The following is an 18,235-nucleotide window of genomic DNA, read 5'->3' as shown; positions in this document are numbered from 1 at the left end:
GCCTTAGGCCTTAGACTCAATATTGACAAAATTGACCAAAATCCTGGTAAGTCTGCCAGAAACTCTAGAACCGGTCGAGTTCAAATACTTGGGAAGCTTCATTGATACTAGGGCTAACCTGGACACGAAAATACACAGCGGCATCAATTCGACATCACGGGCATTCTGGAAGCTAAAGGACAGTGTGTTTCAAAATCACGGCCTCAATCTGAATACCAAGATAGCTGTTTACAAAGCAGTGGTCCTCCCAACGCTTCTTTACGGAAGCGAAAGCGGGATGCCCTACACTCGACATATTAAACAGCTTGAACAAACGCAAGCACGTGATCTAAGACAAATAATGCACATCGGATGGTTCCACGAAGTTTCAAATGCAGAAGTCTTGCAGCGCGCGAGTTCCATAACACTTGAGACTCAAGTAACGAGGGTCCGACTCAGATGGAGCGGCCACACAGAGGATGCAAGACACAAGACTCCCCAAAATAGCTATGTATGGCGAATGCACAGAGGCAGCTCGGAAACCAGGAGGCCAGTATAAGCGGTTTAAGGATATATTGCATCAATCCCTAAAATCAGTTAATGCCAATCATAACTGGGAACAACTAGCTTTAGACAGATCACAGTGGAGGTCTTTGGTCCACAGTTATAATGGAGACCCGAGAAGAATACCAGCGGCGGCCAGATCTGGTTGGTGACTATCCATGCCCGGAGTGTGGAAGGATCTGTAGGTCACGGTTGGGTCTCTTCAGTCATAGGGGGGCACAGTCGCAAGCAGCCCTAAGAAATTATAAGTTTGATCGCACCGATAGTTTTGTTTTTGAGTCTTCTTGTAGATTTATTCTCGGTAACGGGATACAGCAATTAATGAATGAATTCGGTCAATGGATACTTATGGACGACAAGAATGTAATCATCATCTTGGTATGTTATTATATTTGATAGGATGGTCATGAAGTTCAAGTGAAATATTGAATCAGCCATTCCAAAGCATGTCATCAGCGCAATTAATTAATTCACATATGCAAGCGCATTCAGTTATTCATCAATAGAATATTATTCACAATGATGTCGTCAGGTGAACGAATCAAAACAAACCACTATGCAATTTGGATCCTCTAGTTTAGTTTCTCAATTTGGTAAGAACCGAAATCGTCGTGTCTGTTTTTTGACAAATAAACAGTTATTTTTAATTCGCTCGGAAAAGGGTTCATGTATTTCTGTCAATTGATTACTCGCCAAGTTGTTGTTGAGAGCCCACGAAAGCTTTGGGTTACCCTGAAACCCTAATTTCTAAAAAAATCAATTAGGTACCTACTCGATTTGTAATTGTTTTTTCGATCGCCATATATGGATCTATCTCTGCGGGCTTGTCAATGGATGATAAACCAAAAGAACCTATTCACAGAACATTTGAATGCTTGAAAGAAGGAAATCATTGGACATCTCTATACTAGATGTGTGAATTCAAAGTGATGATGAACTCTAATTTGACGCAATCAAATCTGTTGAACGTGCACATACTCTGGTTATACCTTTAAGCACAAATTAAAAATAAAAACGGGTATTTAAAGTTTAAAGCGTTTTGTGAGAATTGTACAAGCTGGCAACATCAACTGAAATATGCCTTGATAATAAAGGACAACAAATGCATTATCTTGATGAGATAGACAAAGATGGACAATGAAGTCTGCGACGAACGAGGAAGGTCGTAAAATTTTATGGGATTTTTATGGCCGGTTGCAGTTGAAGCTCGCCAGTAAGTACGCGCCTGTAGATCAACAGCTGTTATTTTATGAACAAGCTGATCGGAAATTATTCTTTTCATTGTCTTGTATGCGCTGTTGCCAAATCGTAAATTCCGCACAAAGCGATTTAAATTTTAAAACCCAATATTTGAAGGATGATTTTGAATAGTTTCCGAAGTGAATTTGAAAAAATCATGAATGAAACTCATAATTATTCAGTTTAAACTAGCATATGCAGTGATAACCCAAATTGAGGAGAATTCCCCCGCAATGAAATTTTTGTGGGGGACAGAACTTGACCATGGTGAGTATATTGACTGATTTACTGAATAAATGTGTTATGGACTTACGGTGCTTCTGTGATCTCATCAGTTAATTAGTTCGATTACTATGTTACTCGATTCATTCGTTTTGAATTCATCCATTCCTTTTTCCTCTATCTGTTCGATGCATTCCAAAGAGAATTTCGATAGCCTGTATTGTATAAGTTTCAATATTTATTTCTCAGTTCAAAGTGCGATACTTAATCATGGGATCTTGAAAAGTTACACTGGTCTGTATAATTTTTGAAGAGACAAGAAAGGAGAGCAATCATTTCATCTCAATATCTAACACTGGAACTGCAGGATTTATGAACGTACCCAAGTGTCATCCTGTAAATCATTAACCAAACAAAACAACCTTCAAGATGAAGTAACTTTGTTCAAATCCAGTATCTCAGTATATAGTATATAACATTCTCAATTGAGGTCTGACGTACCTATCCTCATGCTCCTATGTAGTCGATTGAACTAATTCGTTATTCACTTTATATTCAACAATAAATAAATCAAATCAGTGTCGCGTACTTACAATTTCGAAGAAAATTGAATGTGCTTGATGAGAAAGACTTCTTCATTTTGAAGGGTGAGGATGAGCTCCACACAGAATGGTTTTTTCAGAGTTATCTGATATCTGATATTTATCGAACTTATTCGAATATTCAGTGCAATAAAATAGGTGGAACGGGATTTCGGAAAGAATATTCATTCCTAATGATATAAAACATCATCGTTTCCAGAATTTTTGGATTGTAGAAACGTTTTTAGGTCGTGTATATCGTTTAATCTCATTTTGTCTACTGTGCTACTGGAGATAAATTCATGAATTTATTTTCAGTGTGCAAACCAGGATGCCCAGAAAATTTCAATTATTTCAATGTTTTTGTCACTTCCGGATATACGGGAAGCAGCTATCAACTTCGTTTCTTCAAATGACGTGTTCGATCAATTATCACTTTTTATATTTCCCATCGAATTTTGATGACCTTGATTTCATGACTTCACTGGTATTTAGAAGCATACTAAAGGTTGCTGTGCTTGCCCTTTGAAGTAAGAAGCATGAAATTTTCAAGAACTGTTATTGAAGACATGTTGTTCGTTTTACACACCTAATTCTACATGGTCTTTACAAGAAAATTTTCTATCGAATTATAATTTTATTCCTGGAAAACAAATGAGTATTGATTGACTCGACCGATACTTGATCCATAACTGAACTAAAAACTGAATTACATGATTTTCACCAACTTGAGTTATTTAATCACTTATTTAAATTCACCCACCTAAAGATGCTACTGTGATAGCGAAACACGTGTGGTGTAATTCAGTTTTTTGTGCAACAAATCAATAATTTCCTATCAACCATTATTTGCGCAATTACACGTTTTTAGGCAGATAATCAAAATCATAATAATGATCAGGAACAACCAAGAAACCATCAAGAACAACCAAATTTATTGAACGTAATTCCTTATGTTAATGGACTTTCAGAAAAAATAAGAATCGGTTCCAAATTCAACATAAGAACTGTTTTTAAAACGCAAAATGATTTAAGATCTATATTAACAAAAACTAAACCTTTGAATGGAAAACAAAAATCAAAAAATTGTATTTACAGCATCCCCAATATTTGTGGTTAAACTTATACAGGTGAAACGTCCAGACCTCTAGAAATAAGAAAACGCGAACATAAAAATAATATTAAAAATAGAGAAATTAATCGATCACAGATCGCTGAAGGTGTTCTCAATGATAATTATTTTTATCAGAATTATGAATGCATATGTTATCCACTTTCAACGGTTTTCTTCAATAGAGATGTTTTTCCCAGCAGGAATAAAAAAAGATGATATTATCAGATTTTGAATGTATTGGCTCCATTCTAAAATCAGTTGTTCTCGATCAATTCTAGTGATCAATAGTTGTTCTTTCGTTTGATTTTCTACACTCGATCGCTATGCAACGCGAAACATGCAATTTGACCCAAGAGGAATGTGCCGAAGCGGTAGTTTTGCGAGAAGAAGGGTGGACATACATAAGAATTGCAGAAAGGTTTGGAGTTTCCCATACAAGTGTGTTCAGAATGTTGCAGCGATTCAGGGAGACAGGCAGACAGGTATAAATGAATGTCCGAAGACCAGGACAGGGTAGACCACGGGTAACAACTGCCATTCAAGAACGTTACTTGAGAGTTTCTTCGTTGAGACAACGGTTTGCAACCGCTCGCCTCCTTCAAATTCAGCTTGAGCAAACTCATGAGGTGCAAATTAGCACTCAGACAATAAGAAATCGCCTCAGAGAATATGATTTAAGGTATATAAGGAACATTATTGAAGAGCATGTAGTGCCATTTGCCCCATACATTGGTGAAAATTTCATTTTTATGGACGATAATGCCAGACCCCATCGTGCGCGCATCGTTCAGGAGTACCTTGAAGAGGTTGAAGTCTCTCGAATGGAATGGCCAGCAAGAAGTCCAGATCTCAATCCGATTGAGCAGGTTTGGGACAACCTCAATAGAAGGCTGAGAAGTTCAGAAAATCATCCAGCTACTCTTAATGACTTAGGAATCCAACTCGGAGAAATGTGGGAAGGATTAGATCAGAACATTTTAAGATCACTTATTTTGAGTATGAACCGTCGTTGCCGAGCTGTAATTAACGCAAGGGGTGGAAATACCAAGTATTAAATCACTTATCAGCATTTCAGTATTTTGAAAATTGTTCATTTCTCTTCTTTCACATAAGATTCGGTGAAATCCTGAATTTTTCTTCCATTTAATGTGTCTTGTTTCGTTCAAAACCTTCCCGAGAGAACATAAAAAATAAGTTATAAAGTCAATGTAGAGTTAACTTTAATTTAAATTGAGATTTTCAGAATGTGCGTTAATTTTTTTGCGCAGTGTATTTCAGACCAAAATGGGGAGATGCTATGTGATAAGATTACATATCTAGGTAGACGATGTCAGTTGGATAGTCATTAATAAATAAATTAATGCAGACTTCTTATTCATCATAATGATACCGAATATAGAAAATAAGCTCGAGAACATCTCTGCAATATTACTGGTAATATGATAATGGTGACATTGAAATTCGATGGAGAATCTAAAGAGAGCATGATATTTAAAAAACGAAGTGAAAATAAATTTCAGCTAAACATCTTGAGTAGTTCTTGTTGGGTTAGGGAAGAACAACTTCAGCTCTAAAACAATAATTCCACAAAATGATTCAGCGACACAGGGAAACAATTTGTAGTGTGTATTTGAGCATATGAATATTTTTTTTTATTTTTCCAATATGCTCCAGGCAGTAGGTTTCCAGATTATTGCTTGAATAATAGCTTTTCTGAATATTGGATGTTTTTCCTTCTATGTATTTCAAATAAAATCATTGAAAATTCCTTCAGTTCCCTTTTTTTATAGCTATTCTCTTTTATTTGATAACAAATTCGCTTTCTTATATCTTCCTGGATATTTATATTTGAATTATTGAACGAAATTTGTTCAGGGGGACATCATCTTCTGACATATATACTGAGTCTTCCGGATGTTAGTAACTAGTAGGTACGTCGGTGATTTTGATTAAGAGTGATCGAAAAATAATTCAGTGATATAAATTTTTTATAGTACATATAATAACAATCACCCACTCCGTAAATTAGGCACTCAATTCACTCTTAGCTCCAATGAAAATTCCTTGGAATCTTTTTCATTTCAACCGAAGACGAAATAATATTTTAGAAAAGAAATATCACATAGGTGTAACATTCGACCTTCTTTTATTTATAGAAAATAAAACGTACCTGATAATATTTTTCTATGCAGTAAACTTCATTTATCACGTTCAGCTACTTAGCACCTCGATAACTTTTCAGTAAATATTTGAAAAAAACACTTATGGAAAATTCTGAATGAGATTCTCCATGAACTGCTTCTTTTTCGTAGTTTGCCCAAAATGATAAGATTTTTTAAGAAAAAAAAGAAGACTAATGGGAGTTATAATAGGATAGGTAATTATGTAATAAATAATCTGGATATTTCGTAACATCATATACGTACGTCTATTACGATTCTCGTGGTAGGTAACTGTTGAATTTAAAGTTATCAGACGAGAATAAAAATTTGAACTTTGTCTGAAAGAACATATTTCATTTTCATATCATGCCAAATATCTATCATGTTACTTCAAACTCATGACGAGTTGTTATGAGTCAGCTATGAGAACTGCTTCGATGGAAAATTGTTAGAAGCCTCAAAATAAATTAATGTTTTCTTATGCTTGATAGTTAATACATTCAATATCAAAATGGTTCAAACCAAAATATTGTGCACGTATTTCAAATTTCTTATAATTTTTTATTTCTCTGCTTTAGACCTTTTTATTTCGCAAAAAAAATATTTCTGATTATAGATCCTAGAATATGTTCTAGATTTATAAGATATTTGGTGTAGCTTTGTAGATATTCATTCTTTGTATTGGACTCCAGAGTTTGCAGCTCTTTTTTACCTGATCCAGATATTCATACATATGTATACAAGGGTAAATGAATATTTGCGAAAAAATTTAAGGGGTCATTCCTGGTCAAAAAATAGTCTGTGTTTTCAAGATCCCTCAAGATGACACCTTAAAAGAATTGTTTTTTTCTTAGAAAACTGATAGAAATAAAACATTGAGCAGACATCCAATGGGAAAGAGAGGCAATCGAAAATAATTTTGGTGGTATTCCCTATAATTGCGAGGGGTAGAAAAAGCCACCCCTCTGGTGATTGGTTTCGCAAGAAATATTTCTCCTCATTGATATTATACCATTGAGAAATTTTCAATAGCTTAATTCATTTTGAACAAATAAGTTCTTCTGTAATTTCTTGTTGACAGTAACGGTTTCGAGAAAAAAAAGAATCACCCATCAAATTTTTTCGCAATTTTAATTTACAACCTGTACATTAGGACCCATAACGAAGGCAATTTTTTAAGCACTGAACTTTTAATAGATGTTCATAAGATATTCGGTGGAATATTGGCACTAGAATATTCAGAATAGTTATGTGGTCCCAAAACTCCCACTTTAAATTTATTAAAATATTTCCCTCCAAAAATAATATTTATTGACTGCAATGGGAAGAAATTGCGAAAACAAAATTGAAGTAAATAATCTATCTGATTCCAACGTAAAAACTACTTCTCCTTCATCATCTCCGGGCCATCGCAATATACAGGGTAGGCAAAATTCGTTGTCTGCTGAAGGAATCTCGAGAACTATAGCAGCTAGAAGACAATGGACGACACAATCTCGAGCTTTTTTTTCTTGACTAATCCAAAACTGAACTGTTTTCAGTTCCAGGCTTACGTTCATAGATTTTGAGTATTGAACGAAAATTGAGAAATTGTCATTTTTAATGAAGCTGAATAACTCGCTTATTCGAACTCGTATTCGAAATCCGTTGTTACATTCTACAGGCACTTTTTTATGAGGAATTCGAACATGATATTATTGAATTTTTTGATCCAGTCATTTTCGAGATACGACAGGGATTTCTGATTTTTCAAATGTGAACTATAGTTGAAAGTTCTTTCATTCTGCTGCATTTTTTTGCTGATTTCAAACATGTATCATATGTCATTATTCACATGAATATAACATAAAAAAATTTTTCAACCTTCTGTGATCGGAATCACCAACTGTCGAATAATTATTTCTTTTATATATCGATATCGATATCCTTTAAAAGAGAGTGAAAGACTTTCGTCTGATCGTTAAAGAACAAAATTTATTCAATTATAGTTTACATTTGAAAAATCAGAAATCTCTGTCTTAACTCGAAAATGACTGAATCATAAAATTTAATAATATCATATTTGAATTCCTCATAAAAAGTGCCTGTAAAATGTAACAACAGATTTCGAATGCGAGTTCAAATAAGCGAAAATGACAATTTCTCAAGTTTCGTTCATAACTCAAAATCTATGACCGTTAGGCTCGATCTGTATTCACATTTGGAATAGTCATCAAAAAAGAGCTCGAGAATCTGTCATCCGTTTTCTTCTAGCGGTTATAGTTCTCGAGATCCCCTCAGTAGACAACGAAATTTGCCCACCCTGTACATGCTTCAATTATGTTTTTTCAAGTAAAGAAAGTGAAGAATAGATGCTCCTATGAAAATAAGATAACTTCGGTTATTTTTGCCATATCATTGAGTACTAAAATACCCCTAATACTGAATTGGAGATTCAAGATTAATAAAGCGATTAAAAGAGTTGTTTTATATAGATATTCAACTTTGAAGTCATATCCATATGGACAATAGCAGAGGTAACCTTTCGGAAGGAAATAGGTAAACAGTTAAAGGATATGAAACTCTACTTCTCTCTACACCGAAATTGTAAGAATATCAAGAGAATATATTATGAGATCACCCAAAAAATAATTGAGATTAGGAACGAATAACAATTGAATAATGGTGTAGTGGAAGTTCAATGAATACCTACTTCAATAAAAGCCTTTTTGATGTTTTCAATTGAGTTGAATGAAGGCAGTTGTACTCCTACTGATTTCTCCTAACTCAGCTATTCATATATTCTGTTAAATCTGTCGCATCCCATTTCCGAATGTAGGTATATATTACCGAGTGTAGGCATAAACTACTGTGAAACAGCATCAAAAATTATTACAATTTGAGAATTGAAAAACATTGAACAATTGAGCAATGCACAATCGAAAAATGCAATAACGGTTATCATATTAGATGCAGTTGTTGAAAAAATCAACTTCGGACAATCGAAAACAGTGTATTCAATTGTTTATTCTAATCAAGATTCCAAATTATTATATAGTGTTATATTTTTCTGGAAATGAGTTTGATCGTAAGCGGAATTCTCAACAGTAAACGCTTTTCAGGGGAATTAAGAACAATCATTCGATAGAAATACACTCATCCATCCATTATTCATAATAAACTATTATTCAGTCCAACATCGATATTAAACCAATAAAGAAGCTATCAATCTTGTTAAATGATAGGAAGCCGAAATTCTCATCTGTGTTGGATAAAAAGGAATAATTAAAACTGAGCTCTCGATTGAGTTGAGTACTCTTGACTCAACAGCTTCAAAGATTGAAATTTCAATTACGAATTGCGATATTTGATGGTGATCCGAAAAATTCGGAATAAATAATTCAAGATCATCCCGCGACTGACATAAATTCAAGCTCAAACAGTACATGCCTGCCAAAATTTTCCGCATATTTCCTGGAACAATGTCATAAATATTTACGCGAATGCAGTTGAGGAATTCATTCACCTCAAAGCAAAAAATAATGAGAGTATGCTAAAAATGGAAAGACCTTAATTATTGGGAAGACTTCAAACATCGAACTGATGCAATTCGAACTTGAAATTGGTTTACTGCAAGTAATTACATACCACTACGAGATGCATTCGAATCACACTAAGAACTGACACAAATTAGTAGAATGATGTTGATGGGGCTGATGCACACAAGTTTAACCAACTCACTGGATTGATAGCCCGTTAGCATCAAACTGTGGAACTCGTTCAGAGGGAATAGGTTATCGTATGCGTAGCTTGGTACGTTTAGTTATTCTGTTTCGCACAGGATAGAAGTATGTCAGATACTAATGAGCAGTTTCCTGATAGTATAGTTGGACCTCATGAAATTTCGTGATTACCTCATTGTCGTAAGGAAAAATTGGATATGGCAAGGATCCAAAGCACAAATCAGAAGGTATTGAATAACCAGCTTTTAGGATCCTACTGATTGAAACGAAAATATGAGGAAAATCGATCTGGTGAAAGGGAAGACACTGGGATGATTATTTCCAACACCTTGCTAAAGGAAATCATTAAAAATTTTAGGAGCCTGTTGCTCTATTTTTATCCGTAATAACCCCTTTGTTGAAGGTTCAGAGTATTATTTGGCACTTTCACAGACTAATGATTCAGTGTGGAAAAGTCAAGCAAATTGAAATCATAGGACCCCCAAACCATTTGAGTGAAGAGTGGCTTCCATTCAAATTCATTGAATTTGGATGTTGTAGATTTTGACATACGCGTCCATGGAGACAAAAAATCGTATGAATGTGGAGTTTATAGAAAGAATGTCAAAAATCAGCTTTCGGCTCAGGATTTTTTCAAAAATATTTTTTTGTGTTGTTCAGCAGGGATGTACAGAAATTTCAATTTGATCTTAAACTAACCAGACGAGTTCTCTGATGAGAATTGAGGATTCAATTTAGTCTGGATGAACTTCCCACAATCTTGATCGAAATTAATTCACATTATTTTTTTATGGAGGGTAGATCAAAATAGGGGAAGGTTAACCCCTTGTTCAAAGTTCGGATAGGAAAAAACGTGTTATGTATTTATGAAACCCGCATATTGAAGTCTGTTCTTGGCAAGAAATCAATTAATTTCTTTTCTAGTAAGAAATTAATTTCTTTTCAAGAATAGACTTCAAGAAACGGGTTTCATAACTACATAAAACGCTTGCCATCATAACACGATTGTCAATTACAACCAAATAATTGAGCAATTCTACAGATGAGATACTTTTATTTTGACAACGAATTATAGAAGTTTTCAATTCAAGCTTCGAATATCAATTAACTCTATTCTAATCTTCCATATTTCCCAGCTCTTCTTACTAGTATTTTCCTGGAAATCCTACGTTGGGTATCGAGTCCGGTGTGCAAGAGAGTGTTATCTGTTATAAACCATAAAACGGTCTCGTAACAGTATGTGGTTTTTATATCTATCAATATTTCTTTGATGTTGAGAACGACACATAGTCATTTCGCGTATATAGGTGTGTAAAATGTACAATCCAGGCTTCTTAGAAGAATTAATTTTTTTCAAAGAAGATCCTGTATTTCGAAGACAAGTGTTTCGCTATCAAAGTAGCATCTTTAGGTGGGTGAAGGTAAACACACGTTATAGCGCACACGTAGGTACACGTGGTTTAAAAATTTATTTTTTCAATATCGGACAATCTGTTTTGAGTTACTGAAATTGGTTGAGAAAATGAAAAATTCTTCTTTGGTTTTCGAGTTATAGGTCAAAATTAAAATTTCAACTTTGGTCATTATCTCCGGTTGGTTTGGTTCGTGAGTTTAAAAAGGTCAGCGAAAACCTAGACCTACCGATCCATCAAGACATCATTAGATTCAACCGACTAAAATCAAGAAATCCAACTGTAAAAACAGCCCAACAGCTTGTAACCAACAACTTTAACGGATATGAAGAATGGATAGCAAGCTGGCAGAGCAGGGTTGATCCAGCCTGGCACCCCTTATTAGATCCAAAAAATCCACCACAGGGTTTCAATCTGCCCCGTAAAATTTGGGTTCGATTAAACAGGATCCGGACTGGCCATGGAAGAAGTGGATCGGCCTTGTTCAAATGGGGGATGAGAATGAGTCCGGAATGCGATTGCGGTGCTGCTTCTCAAACAATGCATCACATTGCCTATGAATGTCCGACTAGGAGATTTTCTGGCACAACTTCTGACTTTTTGCATGCAACAGCGCGGTCCATCCAATGGCTTAACCAACTAGATATCGAGCTGTGATGCTACACATAATTTTGTCTGTACACTGTATTTTTTTTCTTACAATATTTTTATATTTTCTTGTGTTTGTGCATTTAACTTCTGTGGATGTTTGTATACGCCATAAGCTAAATAAATAAATAAATAAATTATCTCCGTTTCTGTTCAAGCTAGGATGTTGAAATGAAGACATTATACGGACACTTTTTTGATAACAATCCAGTGGCGTAATATGATTTTTTCCAACAGGTATATTTGCTGAGCTATTACATAAAGATATTTTTTTTCGTATGAATACAGTCGTTTAAAATGACTGAGGGCGATGTATGATATATTTCTGAAACGGTAGAAAAATGATGATTCTTTCTTAGTCATTTTAAACTACTGTTTTCATGAGAAAAAACACAACTTTATGTTATAGCTCAGCAAATAAACCTGTAGGAAAAAATCATAGTACGCCACTGGATTGCTATCAACAAAGTGTCTGTATAATATCTTTTCATTTCATTTCATTTCAACATCCTAGCACAAACAGAAACGGAGATAATGACCAAATTTAAAATCGCCCAAATTTAAATATTGGCCTATAACTCAAAAACAAAAGAAGATAGAGGAATGCAGTTGATGGCATTATTAGTTTCTCGAAAAAAGACGATGAATGAATGGTACATTCATTTTTCTCTATCTCGTTGGGTTAAAAAGTTGTAGTTCAGGTATCACCAATTTTGCCCACCCTATACAATGACATGGAGATTTATTATCCATTACAATTTTTCGTTTTGTGTTTTATTTTTAATAGGGATAAAATTTCAATTCGATTATTAATTTCGAACCAACCAGTGTGAGTATGTTACACTATATCCCCTTATTTTTATAATAAGGTATGGCTTAACATATTATACGTATGTACCCACGAGCAAGTATTGGAATTATGGATTTCCATCAAGTATCGGACACATCAATTCAACAATTTTAATAATTTTTTGGCGGATTGCCGATGCTTTCATCTGCATCATGTCCGAATATCGATTTCCCGAAAAGGATGAATAGATACGTCACATGCAGGGTAGCACAAAAAATTGCAGCTTCTGTACATCTAGTAGAGAAATTCAAACTCTGAATGATATTTCTTAATACGACATTTTCAATTCCTTTGAGTGTTCATGGGAGGTTAATACTCAATGTCAATACCCATCTTTTCTGAACAAATTGTTTTCCCATTCATACTGATATCTCTATTCATGAAGGGAAAACATGGGTTTATAGAAAATTTAAAAATAACTTAGAATACGACGGTATTATGATATGTTTATCAAAATCAGGTATTTCCTCCTTGAGCCTGATTAACTGCTCTCATCCTTTTGCCATAGAAAGCAGCAATCATAAAGCTGTGATTCGAATTTCTTGGAGGCCTGGCCAATAAATTGAACGCCGACTTCGTTCAAATATTGCCTGGTTTTTTGTGCTATGTGCGGTCGAGCATTGTCGTGAATGAACAATTTGTTCCTATGAAGGGCATACAAGGTACCACATGTTCTTCTAAACACTGACTAATATTCCTATCAGCTTTGATACATACCACATCTTCCAAAGAAATGCCGCTTAGCTAGAAATTTCATTTCTCCAAGAAAAGCGATATCAGTTTGAATGAAAATACAAATTGTTCAGAAAAGATGGGGCTTCAAAATTTCGTAAAATTTATATCAGTTCTTGAAATTTTCTACAAGATGTCCAGAAGTTCCATTCATCCTCTTCTTGAAATCGATATCAGGTGATGATGAGCAACCTGTCCAAAAATAATCGAAATTGTTCGAAAAACTTAATTTGAATTCAAGTCGTGTCATGCTATTCAATAATTCGTAATTGCGCTCGAAATTGTTCAAAATCCTGAGTGAAAAGATTAATTTTTCTTCTTTTTGACAACTTTTATCTGAAACACTAGTCTGACAAATATCTCGTATCCAGGGGGCAGTTTTACCAACGATGTCAAAATCTACAACAAAAATTCAGGAAATTAACCGAAAGCTATTTTCCATCCAAATGGTGCGGGGTCCTTTGGTGGTAGATTCTTCAAATGAGGAAATCAAGATGAATCAAGGTGGTGATGAGGAATATTATAAAAGTTGATCTCTAACCTGTTGTGTCATTTTACTATCGTCAATTATGTGACGAATTTCTGACAATTAATTTCCATGTAAATGAAACAAATAACTGCGCCCCATCTACACTTAGCAAAAAAAAATCTATAATCCAGAGTAGTCGTCACGCTTCAACAGATTCATCATTCGAAAATGAATATCTGAATTGTTTTTTCCCCTTCATAACGTTCTACAATGTCTACGTATAGTACATGCTCATAAAATCAAAGAAAAGTTTTCAAGCTTGCGTATTGGGACGGAAAATATCAAATTTTTCTAACAAAGAGTACCTTGTTCCTGCAAATTTAAGAAGTTTTTCTTTTCATAAGAGGTAGGAGAGGAAGGCTTCAAGAATTTCTGTGGAATTTTGAGTCAAGGAATTATTCATATTGGTATGTAACCGTTTTGTAATCGAATCAAAATAAGCGATAATCTTCATTTCACCCGTTCAAGGTTATGTCCTGTATCCGACATAAACAATTTTGTGTATATTTATTTGTTATTGAAATGGTACCCGATATTATAATAACATAATTCTCTAATCGATTTCGATCACAAGTATGAAGTTCAGTGTGCATCAGTATTCCCACGATTATCAAGTTCTTTAACTATTCAACTATTATATACAGGTGTCGCAAAACTAGTGAAACATACGTCACACCACGATATAGTAGACCAAATACTATTGAATGATACTAACATTATTTCAGCGAAAATATAACGTTCACAAAATAATCACAATTTTATGAAAATACCCAAAATTGCCTATTTTTTTTCAATCACAGGGCCAGTTTGTGATCAAGGTTAGCTATTTTAGCTTATATTAATCCTAGATTATTTATTTTAATTGGTTAAAGGAAAACCTCAGTGAATGCGTAGTTTAAAACAATTTTTTTCATTACTGAAAATTATGTACAAAAAACTCAGAATAAACCCCCTCTAGTTTGAAAAATTAATAAAATTTTAAAAATTTCCCCATTTTCTGGAAATAAAAGTGGATAAATAACATCAACAATATTTTTCGATTAATTACTTAGAATACTTTAATTAGGGGTGATAATACAATAATCTAGGATTGACTTAGGCGAAAAACGCTATCCTTAATCACAAAATGACCCTGTGATTGGAAAAAGTAGTTCGAAAATCGGCAATTTTAGGTATTTTCATAAAATTCTAATTATTTTGGAAACTGTATATTTTCGCTTAATTAATATTGGTGTCATTCGATGATATTTGGTCTACTGGTTTACTCAATCGTGGTGTGACGTTTGATTCACTAGTTATATATAAGATAAAATGAAATTTGAATTCTTGATAGAATTCTACGAAACCATTGACCACAAAATTTTTCACTATCAATAAATCTCCATCTGTACGAAACAAATTAAAATTTTCCGTCATTTGTTAGCTGAAACATCTGTAAGTTCAATAGAATCAGGTAATTCAAGTTACACTCATATTGAATAAATATCGGGCAGAATTTTTGTAATCAATTTTAATTTTTGATATAACTTAAAAAGTTCTCAAATAGGGTATCATTATTCTGTAAATAAATTCGACAACTTTTTCTAACAAAATGGGCGAGTTTCCTAAAACTCCAAAATAGTATTTAAGATTATTTATGGAAACCCTCTACCATTAGTCATCAAAATTGAGAAATTTCAGATATATACCCTTCGAAACTTAGTAAATATTCGAATATGTAAAAGCTAGTAACGTAGAATGCCTTTACTAAAGTCGAATTAACAAAAATTATTTTGTTAATTCGACAACAGTGGAACCAAAGAGTAACCAACCAACCAACCTGTTGGTTACTCTTTGGTGGAACTGATCAAGAAGATATGGAATTCTATATCCACAGATTATCAAAAATTGTTTCTGTTATCTGTGTCTACACCTTCTTAAAACCCGAAGACATAGAGACATAGACATACATCTATGTCTATATTAACACCGATGACATTTTGTGTCTTTGTTTGATTTTTCTATTCATTGTTTGTTTTCTTTGTCGAATGTGATCACCAAACTTGATATTTATTAAGTCTATAGTGATCAGAAAATTTTCATGACCATTATTGATTCGATGGGCATTGCCAGATTGTGGAAATGACATAGAATGCTCATAAGAGAGCACTCTGTAATCAGAATTTTCGTTAGTGAATACATACAAAACGCAATATATTGAAATTTGAAAAAATATGACATATACATATCTCGAAATTTTGGAAAATACCCCATTCACTGTAATCAACCGAATACAGAATGTCTCTGATGGCGTTCCTGACTCTCTGCTCTAAATCAGCCGTATTTATGGATGAAGTCTTAAGAATTTTATTTATTCCCGCATACGAAAAACTCCAAAGGGGCAAAGGATTGATATCTGGTGATCTTGTTGACCAGGCCCCTGCGCTTCCATCCACTGATTCCCGAATAAAAAATCCAATTTGAAAAGTGATGTATTTTTGTGTTTACATATCGTTCTCATTTGAAAATTGTCTATATCTCTGGAAACGCCCCTTTTTGGAAATAATCTAGAGCAAAAAATCTCATTAATATTGTAATGTATTGAAGTATTCTATGTCCACTTCATTCATAGAATAATGTATCAGAGACTCGACAGTTATGATTATTTCACTTTTATTCTGATTTTGCCCTGAAGATGTAGGTAATATATCGACATTGAAAAGCTTATTTATTTTTGTATGATATGATGTCGAATTAGGAATGCATTCGTAATTAAAATAACGAAGTTGTTTTTTATATTGATTCAATATTTATTATTAGTTTCGTTTTCAGATATGAATATTTCGAAAAACGAATAATGAAATTTATAGGTCTGCCGTCTAGGCTGTCCTGAAAGTAACTATTGAGGTTAATCGATGAAATCTGGAATACTGATATCATGCGAATAATCAACTTTTTCTTGTTTGTTTAGACATTTTTCAAATTAAATTTTTGTGCTTGAATTATAATTCAGTTTCAATAAATTACTAATTTTACGGTGAGACAAGAGCTTTTTTATGAGATTTTTCCTTTTTCTTTTGGTTTTGGGATAAATACCGAGTTGAGTGCTTTGCATTACTTTTCCATGACATATAAATCTTGAATGTGTCAGGGCCAACAAATAAATCCAAACGAATGTTTTCGAGTGTACATGCTGCCGGTTGTAAAAGAAAATCCTTGTAATTCAAACAAATAGCTTGCTTTTTAAATCCGCATGCTTCGAGGAACGAGGAATTTCAGCATGTATAAATTTGAAAGGTGATTGCTCACTCTATAAAATGAAATAATTCATATCGAATGGTTTTGAGAGAGTTCTCACTAATATACCGATACCTTTTTTTCTGATAAACCGAAAACGAATTACCAGATTTTCAAAATCGCCATCATGCTGGAAAACAATATTTCTTCGAATCACGTCAAACAACTACGAAAATTGTTGTTTTTGAAAGGTTGCTCTGAATCAACTCAGTTAGTAATTAACTAAAATCTTTCCTGTTGTGAAAACTGAGATTGTTTTTAAAGACCTCTAATTTTCCTTGACACCGAGACATTTTCGGACACTAGTATATTGATAAAATATGTTTCTTTAAGTGCCCTTCATCATTTCTGAAAATTAGGAACAGTTATTCTGAGACACCCTGTATAAGAGAAACCAATTAGGTATACAAGCTAGATCCACCTTTTTAGAAGGATAGAAAAAAAATCGAAAAATAATTATATTGACTTTCAGAACAAACGTAATAGGCATTTTCAGTTTATTTCCGAACAACCGCTTGCCCTCCACATAACCTAGATCAAATCAAACGATGTGTAGGTGTGTGATGTTGAGTTCCTCTGCCAATTTCTCCAAAACAAGGGAATGTACATCGAAATGCCCGTTGCTGTGATGATGAAAATTGAAATGAATGTCTGTGTTGCATCTGTAGAGTGTATCGTCAAATGTAATGAAATGAGAAATAATTATATATATAGCCATTTAACAATCGAAATCAAACTCAAACATTAAGCATTTCTCAGACGAACTATTTGACTCAATCGACTCACCAACAATTTCAAACATTTTTCTGACAGAATGGTACGTTATATTTTGGGTATATTTGTTACGCAACCCAACACATCCTGAAATAAACTAATGCGTCCTGACGCCATTTTCACTAACTCCTCATCGCGACGGCGCTTTCAATGCCCAAGACCCCAAGAGCAATGACAGCAACCGTGTATTAACAAGGGTTCAATTCATGATAAGGGAAAATCATAACAGACAACCACCACCAACCGTATAGGGATTATTGTATATGCTGCGTTAAAATTTAAAGGCGTATGAAATAATCTTCATTACGTTCACTTAATTTTGAAAGAATGGTCAAATCTGTACTAATGAATAAAATTGAAATGTTTAAATGTCATTTTCGAATATCTGACTTTTTTGTTTATTTATTGGAGCTGCTTGTACGTTATCTAAA

General features: G+C 33.8%; 1 protein-coding gene across 4 annotated transcripts in view; it reads right to left on the bottom strand.

The window, feature by feature from the left end:
- LOC123315761 (proton-coupled amino acid transporter-like protein CG1139) overlaps positions 1 to 17,839 on the bottom strand; it is a 33,482-nt gene extending 15,643 nt beyond the window's left edge. Inside the window, exon 1 of one of the 4 annotated variants that reach the window (XM_044901618.1) lies at positions 17,817 to 17,839. The gene's annotated coding sequence lies outside the window, so the exon portion shown is untranslated. Of the gene's footprint in view, positions 1 to 9,488; positions 9,738 to 17,816 lie in introns of those variants that run through there. The other 3 variants (XM_044901611.1, XM_044901625.1, XM_044901600.1) reach the window with 3 other exon arrangements.
- Between the last annotated feature and the right edge of the window lie 396 nt (positions 17,840 to 18,235).

The sequence above is a fragment of the Coccinella septempunctata genome, chromosome 1, assembly GCF_907165205.1.
Source record: "Coccinella septempunctata chromosome 1, icCocSept1.1, whole genome shotgun sequence".
Taxonomy (NCBI): Eukaryota; Metazoa; Arthropoda; class Insecta; order Coleoptera; family Coccinellidae; genus Coccinella; species Coccinella septempunctata.
The sequence above is the reverse complement of the archived record's forward strand: the minus strand, read 5'-3'. Positions and strand labels throughout refer to the sequence as shown.